Raw genomic sequence first — 12,452 nt, 5'->3', positions numbered from 1 at the left:
AAATTCACTACTCAACTGAGGGATCTTACAGAAAATTGTATGTGTGGGGTACAGAGATGAGGTAGTCATTCAAAAATCATGTATATTATTGCACAGAGTGAGTCCATGCAACTTAATGTGTTAAGCAAGTGTTTACTCCTGAACTTATTTAGGCATGCCATAACAAAGCAGTTGAATACCTATTGACTCAAGACATTTCGGCTTTTCATTTTTAATTAATTTGTAAAAAGGTCAAAAATCATTTTTCCATTTTGACATTATGGGGTATTGTGTGTAGGCCAGTGACACAAAAACTAAATGTAATACATTTGGAATTCTGGCTGTAACACAACAAAATGTGAATATTTTCTGAAGGCACCGTATATGCTATCAATAACCGTTTCACTAATCTCTGGTGATTAAAGGTAGAAGGATTATCTCCTGCACATTTGAAATGTGTCATAGATGAAAACATGGTAGTAATATTTACTAAGAATACTACCAAAACATTTCTTCTTCTATCATTTCTCTGAACTTCATTATGTAATAGGTTTCCAAATTGTTGAATGAAGTCTTAAATCAATCTTAGACGATACTTGCACAATCAACACAAATGAAATTGATCCAATAAAAACAATTCAATTATTGTCTTGAAGGAATTGCATTTGTTTAAAATGGCTTTGTTTATATCTTATTGTCTCTAAGGAAATATCCTTCGGCATGGTGTTGTAAGTCATTTGTGAGTTCTGATGCATTTCTATCTTTCAAATTATACATACATTATATTAAAATGGGTTCGGTGGGGATTTGAGACTGAACATTAAAACATGTGAGATTATGGGGAATATCAGAAGATTTCCACACTAAAGAGAATATATTTACTGTGGGATTAGGACAAACCGGTGTCTTTTTTTTACCATATTTTCTCATTAATATATTGTGTTATGGACCATAAATATAAAGAAAGAAGGAAGCTGGCATTTCGTCTGTACAAATACATCAGAGAACAGATAATATAAACCACATTTTTCGTTAATCAATTAAATTCCTATTAAATAAAGCTTTTTTGTCAATGAAGTAAATGTACAATTAACATATTGAATTGTGGTAAAAACGTAACACATTTATTTTTCATTTAAGACGATACTGTGACACACTTCACAGACTTTTCCAAGTTATCTACTATCCCACTATTATCTAAATATATTATATTTCCTGTATATATAAATATTTCTGTTAAACAAAAAGCTTTTGTAAGCCCTGCAAAAATGGTGCACACCGTCAATTGTCCTGTCAGTTGTCTAATTGGAACAATCACCCTCTGCAAACTCCTCCAAACACCTTTTCTACTGGGACATTATATATATTTACATCCCCTAGCTGTTTCTTACCTCTGGTGACAGTTTTTAATCCATTACCATCAATGTCAGAAGACGATCAGACTAATTTCAAGGACTCACATATTCTTACTAATTCTGCTGCTTTTCCCCCATCTTTTCTGACAACTCAACAAAGGGCTCTTTTGAAAGCAATGACATGGATTTTCCTCATTATACCTATGTTGGGAAGGGGAGGGTTAAGCTCTTGTTGATGTAGTTTAAAATATTTCTGGGAACTGTGAAGAAATGATGGGGGAATTATCCTGGATTGATTACGATATGGTCATACTTCTGATGATTTCATTAGAATGTCACTAGAGATAAACAGTACAAATTGTATGCATGTAACTTTATTTCTTCGTTTTAGTTAAATTATTGTTTAGGTTTTTTTTTACAGATATTTAACTGTGCTAATGCCGTAAGGTTGGTATATCAATTGAAGGGGAATGAAAAATGAAATGACAGTGTTTTAAACTAAATACACACTGGGGGTAATTTGTCATGTTGAGGGTACTGTCTCATTTATATGTATAGATGTATTACTGCTAAAAGTACATACAGACTTCTATTAATTGGACTATAAAAATCTATTCTGTAGATATTGATTGTCCCAAGGCTGAAACATTTAATTTGTATGATATTAATTGATACAAATATGGGTGTTATTTACTGCATTTTTAATACTTCATCCCTTTAAAAACTCAACACATTTTTCCTTTGATATAAAATGTAAAATACATTTGAATTGTGAGTTATACATTCAGTCTAATTGAAGGAATATTTGGGAACATGTTTTACTTCTCTAAACAATGTGTTATGTAGCAGAAATGATAGCTCCACAACCAGAAAACCAAACAGTTATTAGAATGGGGTTTCCTATTTGACTGATATGATCTGTACATGAGGTGGTATTGCATGTACAAATATCAAACTAAAACTAAATGTTTTTTTTTCGGAGGAATGACTTGAATCATTCACTACCTTTTATTACGAGGTCATCTCTCTCAGGTCATCTCTCTCAGGTCATCTCTCTCAGGTCATCTCTCTCAGGTCATCTCTCTCAGGTCATCTCTCTCAGGTCATCTCTCAGGTCATCTCTCTCAGGTCATCTCTCAGGCTAAATCTGATATGAGGCATAAACCGTCAACTGTTAATTGATCCAGAACTCAAACTGCCATCTTTCAGATGACTGTAATTACCATATTACTACTGGTTAATGTTTTTTTATTTCATCAGTTGAATTGCTATATATTTTACTTATATTAAACTGCCCTAAAATCAGATAGGACGTGCCACCCTGAATGAACAATATTCCCTCATCCAAATCATCAAGTTTTACAAGAAGTTGATTAAACAGCATGATGAAAATGTCTTATTCACAATAGCTAAACAATAACACAACCTAAATGTACGGGTAAAATCTTTCACACATACCAGTACATTTAAACTTGAGAGGTTGAACTTGACTGGGGGAGGGTAGTAAGATATGAGCATGCCAAATATGGTCAACAAAGCAGTAGAGTAATCGCGGCATTTTTTCAAGAGCAGGAGCCGGCCCACAGGGAATAAAAGAAGGGGGGGCCAACTGACATCCACTCTGATTGGCTCACATTTTGAAATTCGCCCTAAGATTTTATACAATCACAAGGGCTTTTCACAAGGATAAACCTGCTTCTCTAATTCTAGTCTTCTGTTCCAGATTCTTTATTCCTTATTTTATTTTTATAATTTTTTCTTGGGAGACAGAGCAGGATGTCTGGGGGGTAGGAATGTGTATGTGGCAGCAGGTAGCATTGGGCCAGTAACCGAAAGGTCACTGGTTCGAATCTCCATGCCGACTAGGGGAAAAATCTGTCTGTGCCCTTGAGCAAGGCACTTAACCCCAAATACTCCTGTATGTCGCCCTGGATAAGAGTGTCTGCTAAAGGACTCAAATGGAAATGTTTACAGCTGAACCACTCTGGGCCGTCTGTTGACCGCAAACACCTGACAACTGTAGAATAGAGGAGTTATGTTTCAATAACTATTAACTGTTAGGAAAACAAGCACTGTTTAGTCAAATGGGTCACATTTATTAGATGACATTGCATTGGTATTGTTTACCAAGTCAGTAGAATTCTGGATTTCCCCTCACTTGACTGGTATGAATGAGAGAAAGGAAAATGGCTTCCTCTCTACCGAATGAAGTGAAGGTCCCAGTGGGCAGGGATATCGTGTGTATACACGTGACATTGCGATTTGCTCTTTGCTCGAGGGACTCCCCGTATGTGTACCTTCTGGACCACAGAATTGTCTATTGTACATGACCAGTGTTCAGAAATCCAGACACCACACAACGTGTATTGTATGCAGCTCATGGAAAATCACCATCTTGGCCAGGCTTCCACCCACGGCTGCCTCCCTCCCGCCTCTCCCATCCCCGTCACCGCACAACATGCTGTCCCCCAGGGCAGGGCTTACCAGCAATTACATTTTGGAGATCTTGTCAAGGGTGCAGGGTCATTAAAACCATGGGAGCATGGCTCCAGCCTTTTGCTGTCCGTCTCTTTACTCAGCACTCTGTACTACTACGCCCCCACATAAAGATAATGCCGACAGTGTGAAGTAAAAATCACATGTTTGATCTGCCGTTTATATGTTAAGGCTATTATAGTTAGTGGCCCCATTAACTGCTATGGAGTTTCCTTCTTATTTTACTCTTTAAATGTATCCAAAAATACAATAGCCTTCTTTAGGGTGGTGTCTAAAGGTACAGTAGCTGGTCTCCCATTGTAGGGTGACTGTCAGGGGCTTCTTAGTAATGAAATGATGTCAAACACAATGATTACATGGAATCTAGGTTCTAAGAATTTTAATGACATTAAACTATCAGAGCACATTCTATATTATTTACTGTCACGGAAAATGTCCACACAAAGGGGACCAATGAGCGCTATGTTTAACACAATAGTTTGAATACCAATGGTTACTGTTGCCAGAGAGATGACGAGAGATTGACGCAAATAGGCATCCCAGTGTGAAAAAAGGAAAAGAGTTCAATGATTCCCTCCACACATGTAATGATATAGCAACCCCTATTCTAAATTACGGGACTCTGTTTATATAAACAAACCAGCCCACTCCATGTTTATGATAACAACTTGCCCTGATATCAATTTATACAATATATGCATGACTCATTGTACTGATGCAAATACGTACTCCAGAATACAAATGTGTTCCTTATGATGACCTCAAAGGTTTGAAAACATGTGGGTGTAGACGTGATGAGGCTAAGGCAGCGTTTCCCAAACATGGTCCTCTGAAGCCAAGGGGGGCACATTTTGGTTTTTGCCCTAGCACTACACAGCTGATTCAAATAATCAACTAATCATCAAGCTTGAATCGGGTGTGAAAGGCTGGGGTAAGGAGTTCAAAAATAGGCAGACGACAATGCAATCTGCATCTGGAAAGTGTCCGTTAAGGAAAACTCGATGCATAGCCTATACACAAGTCAACATCCACACACAGTTTCTCTCTCTCTCTCTCTCTCTTTCGCTCTCTTTTTTTCTGAATGAAACTCTTTCACACAGAGAGAGGACGACACACATCTCCAGAGCGGAGCGAGGCGAGCCCCGACAGAGAGATGGCTAAAGTTCATCTTATTAACTGCTCACAAGCCTGTTCCCTCTCTTTCTTTCAAACACACACACACACGCACGCACGCAGCAGAGTGATTAAGGCTCCTGACGCAACCCAACCCAATCCCAGCCCCATAGTCCCTACAAAATTCAAATCTATCAACAAAAAAAAAACGGCCCGAGTCCACGTTGACAAATTCTTTAACAAGCTGTGGTTGAAGGGAAGCTGGTTTTACTCTGACTCACCCCCTCCTTTCAAACAGTTTACTGGAAATAAAGGGTGAGGAGGAGGGAGGGGGCACTTTCAGAGAAGTCACGTGATGGGTCTGGACAAACCACAGCACAGAGAGCCTTTGAGTGGAGTGTAGTAGGCCAAGGAGAGGGGGGGTGTGGGGGGGTGGTACAAGCCCAGCCCAGCGCAGATGGCTCTTATTCACAGGAGATACGATCCTGGGAGTTGGCAATCAAGAATTCACAGCGCTGGTAAACCCCTTCCATGCCGGCCAAACACTCCAAAACACAAAACACTTCAGGGAAACCACTGAATCACCAGGCTACCTTTAATTATAGAATGGAAATACATATTTTAAAAAACTTTGGGGATGAGGATTCCAGGATTAGTTTTTAGAAAATAAGTATCATCCAAATGTTCCATTTTTGTATGATTTATTTTTTCGATGAATGCTGACATCAACGTCTGGACATGCTTAGTAAAGTCATGACTTCATCATTCTTGAATAGCCATCTTGAAGGGGGGGAAAACCGTGTTCTTTTGCCGCCACTCAAGTGAGCTTGCTTGTGGCAGGAAGTTGGCATGTGCACGTTCTGAGAAATGCAACTGGGTTTAAGTCAAGCTCCTGGCACAATGACACCCCTATGACCTCAGAGTAAGAGAGGAGAGAGTCAGCATATCCAACCTGTTGTGGAGCCCAAAGATACGTCACACTCATAAATCATCACTGTTTAACCATCTACTTTCCACAAACATACAAACTTAACACATCTGATCACACACTTTCTCTCCCATGTTGCCATTCAATCACCTCTTGGTTTTCTATAATCGCTATTCTAACCTTGGTTAACATAATGATGCAATATAAATCCACCAAAGCGAGATGTCGATAATCACCGTGATGTCTTCTCTATAAAATGTATAGCATAATGAGCATGTGATGCAATAAGCATCGTCTCTCGCTCTCGGCCAGTGAAAGAATGCAGCCCCCCCCCCGTTGTAGGTGATAGATGGAGAGGAAAGACAGGAAAGAAAGGCTTCCGACTCCTGCAGCTCCTCCGTGGTATAAGGAACCTGCTGCCTGATGCGGTCCCCCAACACACACCAAGTGAAAGATATCAGAAGAAAGAGACAGAAACAGAGGGAGAGAGAGAAAGGGAGGGATATCAACGGAAATAGAGAATGTGTGACGGAGACAAAGTGAGAGAGGGAGAGAGAGTGGTAGAGCCTCAGAACACTAATTCAGACCCAGCAGCCCTGAGGCAGCAGCCCTGAGGCAGCAGCCCTGTGGCAGCAGCCCTGAGGCAGTAGCCCTGTGGCAGCAGCCCTGAGGCAGCAGCCCTGTGGCAGCAGCCCTGAGGCAGCAGCCCTGAGGCAGCAGCCCTGTGGTTGGTGACATGTGTTTAACCCTTCTCTCAGGGGATGCGAAACAAACAACCAACAAGCTTTCCCTGATACCTCGGACACGTCAACCCTACGCCGGAGAAAATTCAGAAGAAACGACAAGAGCAAATCAAAGCGACGAAGATTAATGCATCAACGGACGCATGGTGGCTCTCCACGATGGGACATCACACATTCCCTCTCTTTTCCTCTCCTGTCCCGCTCCATCTCTCTTCCACTTCGTTGGTTCGTTCTGGTAGAGATCCGAGTGGGACTTATCGGTGTTGGATGATTTCAGACTCCAGACTCACACGACGTGGTCTGAGGGCCAAGGGAGGCTGCAGCAAGTGCCAAACTCTGCAGATGCCCATGGTATTAGTAATAAACTAAACATGACAGTATGTACACCCATCATCACTCCTGTGCCACGGAGCACTCACCCACTATCAGTTCCATCAGTGTTTGTTACACGCTGCTGATCCACCGGATTAAAACACATCGAATCCACGTCAATGAACGTATTGGCACAAAGTAATCAATGTACAGTTTTGCCAGCCCGGGCCCTGAGTGTGAGCCTATAGAAATCTATTGAGACCAAAGAAAGACTCATTAGGTTAGGTCAATACCAGTACGTAAAGGAGAACAGGGTCCTTTTTTTGGCACCAGCTTCTCCAAACCGTTTGCCTTACGACAATAACTGCCTAAAGACCTCAAACTCAAATCTGGACCAGTAAGCCAGTTCCACTGCATTTTTTCATTGTTCCCCTCTAATCAGAGACTGATTTAGACCTGGGACATGAAGTGTGTGCAATTGATTATCAGGTAGATCAGAAAACAAAAAGGCTCCGGACCTAGTAGGGTAAGAGTTGGCCTAAAGGCTGGTTTATACTTTGTCTATCGACATGTCTGTAGACAATTAGAATGTGACAAGTGTCACTGGTCAAAACAACATTTCATTTATACTCCAGTGGAATGTCTGTATACCGCCTCTACGAATGTTGGTTTCCTTGTCGCAGACAGATGAAAAAAGTTCAACTTTGACCCTGTCGCTGCATCAGTTGTCATGATTACCTGACTGAGCCAGCAACAAGACAGTGCAAAAGTTCTAAAATGATCCAGTAGAATGCCCTACTTTTATTTCATCACAACCGTAAGCTATTTTCTGTAATTAGCACGCCATTAACTTGTAAATAATTATCTTGATGTGAGCTTATTTTCTGTAATAATGAATATAAATATGCTAAAGTCAAGACGTTGTCAGCTATGATATGATCATTTGAACTGGCTATACAGCTAATGTTAGCTAGCTAGCTACACTCATTTTTAAACGGATGGGTTTATTGGGGTTGAAATACACCAGCTACGCAATTTTGGACCACCAGTCTGCTGGTGGCGTACAGCCTGTCATTTTTGTGTTTATACTTTTTCATAGCGATAGCAATAGAATGTTCGTGATGTCACTGCGACAACTATCTACAGACATGTCGATAGACAAAGTATAAACCAACCTTGTCTGTTTGATCTGTATTGTGTTGGAAAGCAGATGCACTCAGAGAAGACAGGTTAAGATTAGGGAGGCACAAAGCAATTGACACCAGTCTCAATGTCAACAGTGAAGAGGCGACTCTGGGATACTGGCCTTCTAGGTACAGTTCCTCTGTCCAGTGTCTGTGTTATTTTGCCCATCTTAATCTTTTCTTTTCATTGGCCAGTCTGAGATATGGTAGCATCCCGGAGTCGCCTCTTCACTGTTGGCATTGAGACTGGTGTTTTGCGGGTACTATTAATGAAGCTGCCGGTTGAGGACTTGTGAGGAGTCTGTTTCTCAAACTAGAACCTAATCTACTTGCCCTCTTGCTCAGTTGTGCACTGGGGCTTCCCACTCCTCTTTCTATTCTGGTTAGAGACAGTTTCGCTGTTCTGTGAAGGGAGTAGTACAGTGTTGTACAAGATCTTCAGTTTCTTGGCAATTTCTCACGTGGAATGACCTTCATTTTTCAGAACAAAAATAGACTGACGAGTTTCAGAAGAAAGTTCTTTGTTTCTGGCCATTTTGAGCCTGTAATCGAACCCACAAATGCTGACGCTTCAGATTCTCAACTAGTCTAGTTTTATTACTTCTTTAATCAGTACACCAATTTTCAGCTGTGCTAACATAATTGCAAAAGGTTTTTCTAATGATCAATTAGCCTTTTAAAAGAATCCATTTGGATTAGCTAACACAACGTGCCATTGGAACACAGGAGTGATGGTTGCTGATGATGGCCTCTGTATTCCTATATTCCATTAAAAATCAGCCGTTTCCAGCTACAATAGTCATTTACAACATTAACAACGTCTACACTGCATTTCTGATACATTTCTGTTATTTTAATGGACAAAAAATGTGCTTTTCTTTAAAAAACAAGGACATTTCTAAGTGACCCCAAGCTTTTGAACGGTAGTGTACATCTAAGAGTTTTCAGCTGGCTACAACACATGTATACACTCTGAACGTTTAGGTTTCATCAAAGTTGCACAAAGGTTGATACAAACTGACGAGAGAAGGCAGAAGAAACAGAGTGAGACCTGGAGGACAGTAGTGCCAAAACAGGTAGAGCATGAGCAGCGAGAAGAGAAAGAGGGAGAAGAATAGAGAGCACAGACACAGAGAGACAGAGACACAGAGAGACAGAGAGACAGAGAGACAGAGAGACAGAGAGACAGAGAGACAGAGAGACAGAGAGACAGAGAGACAGAGAGACAGAGAGAGAGACAGACAGACAGACAGACAGACAGACAGACAGACAGACAGACAGACAGACAGACAGACAGACAGACAGACAGACAGACAGACAGACAGACAGACAGACAGACAGACAGACAGACAGACAGACAGACAGACAGACAGACAGACAGACAGACAGACAGACAGACAGACAGACAGACAGACAGACAGAAAGGATGTGTGCCACCTTTGCGGTCTATGTCAGAGAAGACAAAGACAGAAAGGGAAAGAGAAGAGCAGAAAGATAACGTTATGTGTTAAGAGGGAAAGACAGAGGGAAGACAACAAATACAGATTGAGGTTGGAATAAGGATGAGAGGTTACCTGTGGAGTCTCGGCCTGCTCCAGCAACTTAAAACTTGTCGTAGTCTTTATCACCAGGGTCTGCTGTCTACGCCATGAAGTAAGGGAGCAGCTCTCTGATGGCAGTGCGCACACACACACTTGTGCACACACGTACACGCATGCACGCACGCACGCACACACACACACGAGAAAGGGCCATACGTGAGAAAGGAACAGCAACATTACACCATGTACAACACATACACCTACAACACTGGCAGTAAATCTCACATGATTTTAAAAATCTCTTACAAAATTCCACTGTTTTTCCCAGGCTTTCAGTTATAAGCTGGCATCACTCTGTGATTTCTGGAGCCGAATTATGAAGAAAAAACGGAAGAGATTGGAGTGAAACAAATCCTCATCCCAGGTAGGTTCAGTGGGTTCATACCTCCAGGAACATGGGGATGAGGGAGTGAGCGCAGAGCAATAGACTTAATTAATACAATGAAAAACCTTCAGAGAAGCTGAGTGCTTTGGAATGGCTCATAGCTCATTATGGTAATGTTTCCAGGCACAGAAAAACCTGTTAGAAGTGGTGGGGTGAGGGAGGTGAGGAGGGAGATAGGTGAGGAGGGAAGTTTTGGGGTGAGGTGGTGAAGGAGGGGAGGATGGAGGGAAGTTTTGGGTTGATGGAGGGGAGGAGAGAGGTTATTGGGTGAGGAGGAGAGGAGGGAGGAGAGGAGGGATGTTTTGGGTTGATGGAGGCGAGGAAAAAAGTTATGGTGTGAGGTGGGTGAGGAGGGAGGAGAGGGGGGGCGTTTTGGGGTGAGGGGGAGAGGGAGGGGTAGGGTGTGGGAGGGGAAGGACGGTTGGGGTGTCGGAGAGAGAGGATGGGGAGAAGGAGTGGTGAGGGGGTACTTAATCTGGACATCTTGTTCTATGTCAACACAGCAGTCGTTGATGAAACCTGCCAGTTTACCCATAATTCAGACATGCCCTAATCTCCAGGGCAGCTGTTTCATTCACTGTACTACTGTGTGTGTGTTTTATGTGTGCCAACCTTCTGCCACCTGCAGCGTATTTTTTTTAAAGTGGACACACCACTGTGCCCTTACCGCATAATTACTCTCTGGTGTGGACACGGCTTGCCAGCTAAACAAACCATGAGCCGTCTGTACTGAAATCGGAGTCTTCCTGGTAAAATAGAAGAGGAATGAATGGGGAAATCACACTTATCCTGGCGTAACTAAAACTATGGTTGTAGAATACACCTGACTGAGCCCTCAGCACTAAAGAGCACTCAACTCTTAATGAGGTGTTATGAAGTTCACACACACACAAACACACACACTACAGGTGATGATGATAAGCCTCTGGTACAAAGCTACAGGTGGTGTAGTTTTCGGTTGAGGTGAGATGGGGTGGACCTTGCAGCCTGTCTCTCCAGCAGGCCTGGTCTGGCGCCGTGGATGTACCCACCCACACACTCCTGATCCAGCTACCCATCTATACACTTCCTGATCCAGCTACCCACCCACACACTTCCTGATCCAGCTACCCACCCACACACTTCCTGATCCAGCTACCCACCCACAGACTTCCTGATCCAGCTACCCACCCATACACTTCCTGATCCAGCTACCCACCCACACACTTCCTGATCCAGCTACCCACCCACACACTTCCTGATCCAGCTACCCACCCACAGACTTCCTGATCCAGCTACCCACCCATACACTTCCTGATCCAGCTACCCACCCACACACTTCCTGATCCAGCTACCCACCCACACACTTCCTGATCCAGCTACCCACCCACAGACTTCCTGATCCAGCTACCCACCCACACACTTCCTGATCCAGCTACCCACCCACACACTTCCTGATCCAGCTACCCACCCACAGACTTCCTGATCCAGCTACCCACCCATGCACTTCCTGATCCAGCTACCCACCCACACACACAGCAGATCGAGTAGACTAGCATCACCACAGAATACATGATCAAGCTTCTGTATAGGTCCAGTCCAATGTTCAAATGTGATGCTGCGATAGTCAAATGTAATGTACAGTATCTGTGAATACACTACAACTCATTCATATCCAATCTTATGATGTGTGTGTCTGTGTTCCTGTGTTAAGATATTGTGACACAAACAATAAGGAAGTCACAAGCTCTCTGTCCCTCTGAGTAGAGTACAAGGGGCCCGGTAAAGGGCAGCCAGCCCAGCAGAAAGCAACTCTGTTGAGGGGAAAGGCAGCAGCAGTAGTGGTAGTAGTAGTAGTAGTAGTAATATATGCCATTTAGCAGACGCTTTTATCCAAAGCGACTTACAGTCATGTGTGCATACATTCTACGTATGGGTGGTCCCGGGGATCGAACCCACTACCCTGGCGTTACAAGCGCCATGCTCTACCAACTGAGCTACAGAAGGACCACAAGTAGTGGTAGTGGTAGTGGTAGTAGTAGTGGTAGTAGTAGTGGTGGTAGTGGTAGTAGTAGTAGTAGTGGTAGTAGTAGTGGTAGTAGTAGTGGTGGTAGTGGTAGTGGTAGTAGTGGTGGTAGTAGTAGTGGTGGTTGTGGTGGTAGTAGTGGTAGTAGTAGTAGTGGTGGTGGTGGTGGTGGTAGTGGTGGTAGTAGTGGTAGTAGTGGTGGTGGTAGTAGTGGTAGTAGTAGTAGTGGTGGTGGTGGTGGTGGTGGTAGTGGTGGTAGTAGTAGTGGTAGTAGTAGTAGTGGTAGTGGTAGTGGTAGTAGTAGTAATAGTGGTAGTAGTAGCAGTAGTGGTAGTAGTAGTGGTAGTAAAT

General features: G+C 42.8%; 1 protein-coding gene across 4 annotated transcripts in view; it reads right to left on the bottom strand.

Moving 5' to 3' along the window:
* LOC123998630 (vacuole membrane protein 1-like) overlaps positions 1 to 11,266 on the bottom strand; it is a 51,760-nt gene extending 40,494 nt beyond the window's left edge. For 3 of the 4 annotated variants that reach the window (XR_006832299.1, XR_006832301.1, XM_046303683.1), the window contains exon 1: positions 2,340 to 2,399. The gene's annotated coding sequence lies outside the window, so the exon portion shown is untranslated. Of the gene's footprint in view, positions 1 to 2,339; positions 2,400 to 9,684 lie in introns of those variants that run through there. The other variant, XR_006832300.1, reaches the window with a different exon arrangement.
* Between the last annotated feature and the right edge of the window lie 1,186 nt (positions 11,267 to 12,452).

This window comes from Oncorhynchus gorbuscha, linkage group LG16 (genome assembly GCF_021184085.1).
Source record: "Oncorhynchus gorbuscha isolate QuinsamMale2020 ecotype Even-year linkage group LG16, OgorEven_v1.0, whole genome shotgun sequence".
Classification (NCBI taxonomy): domain Eukaryota; kingdom Metazoa; phylum Chordata; class Actinopteri; order Salmoniformes; family Salmonidae; genus Oncorhynchus; species Oncorhynchus gorbuscha.
Note: the sequence above shows the minus strand (reverse complement) of the source record. Positions and strands in the feature narration are given on the sequence as shown.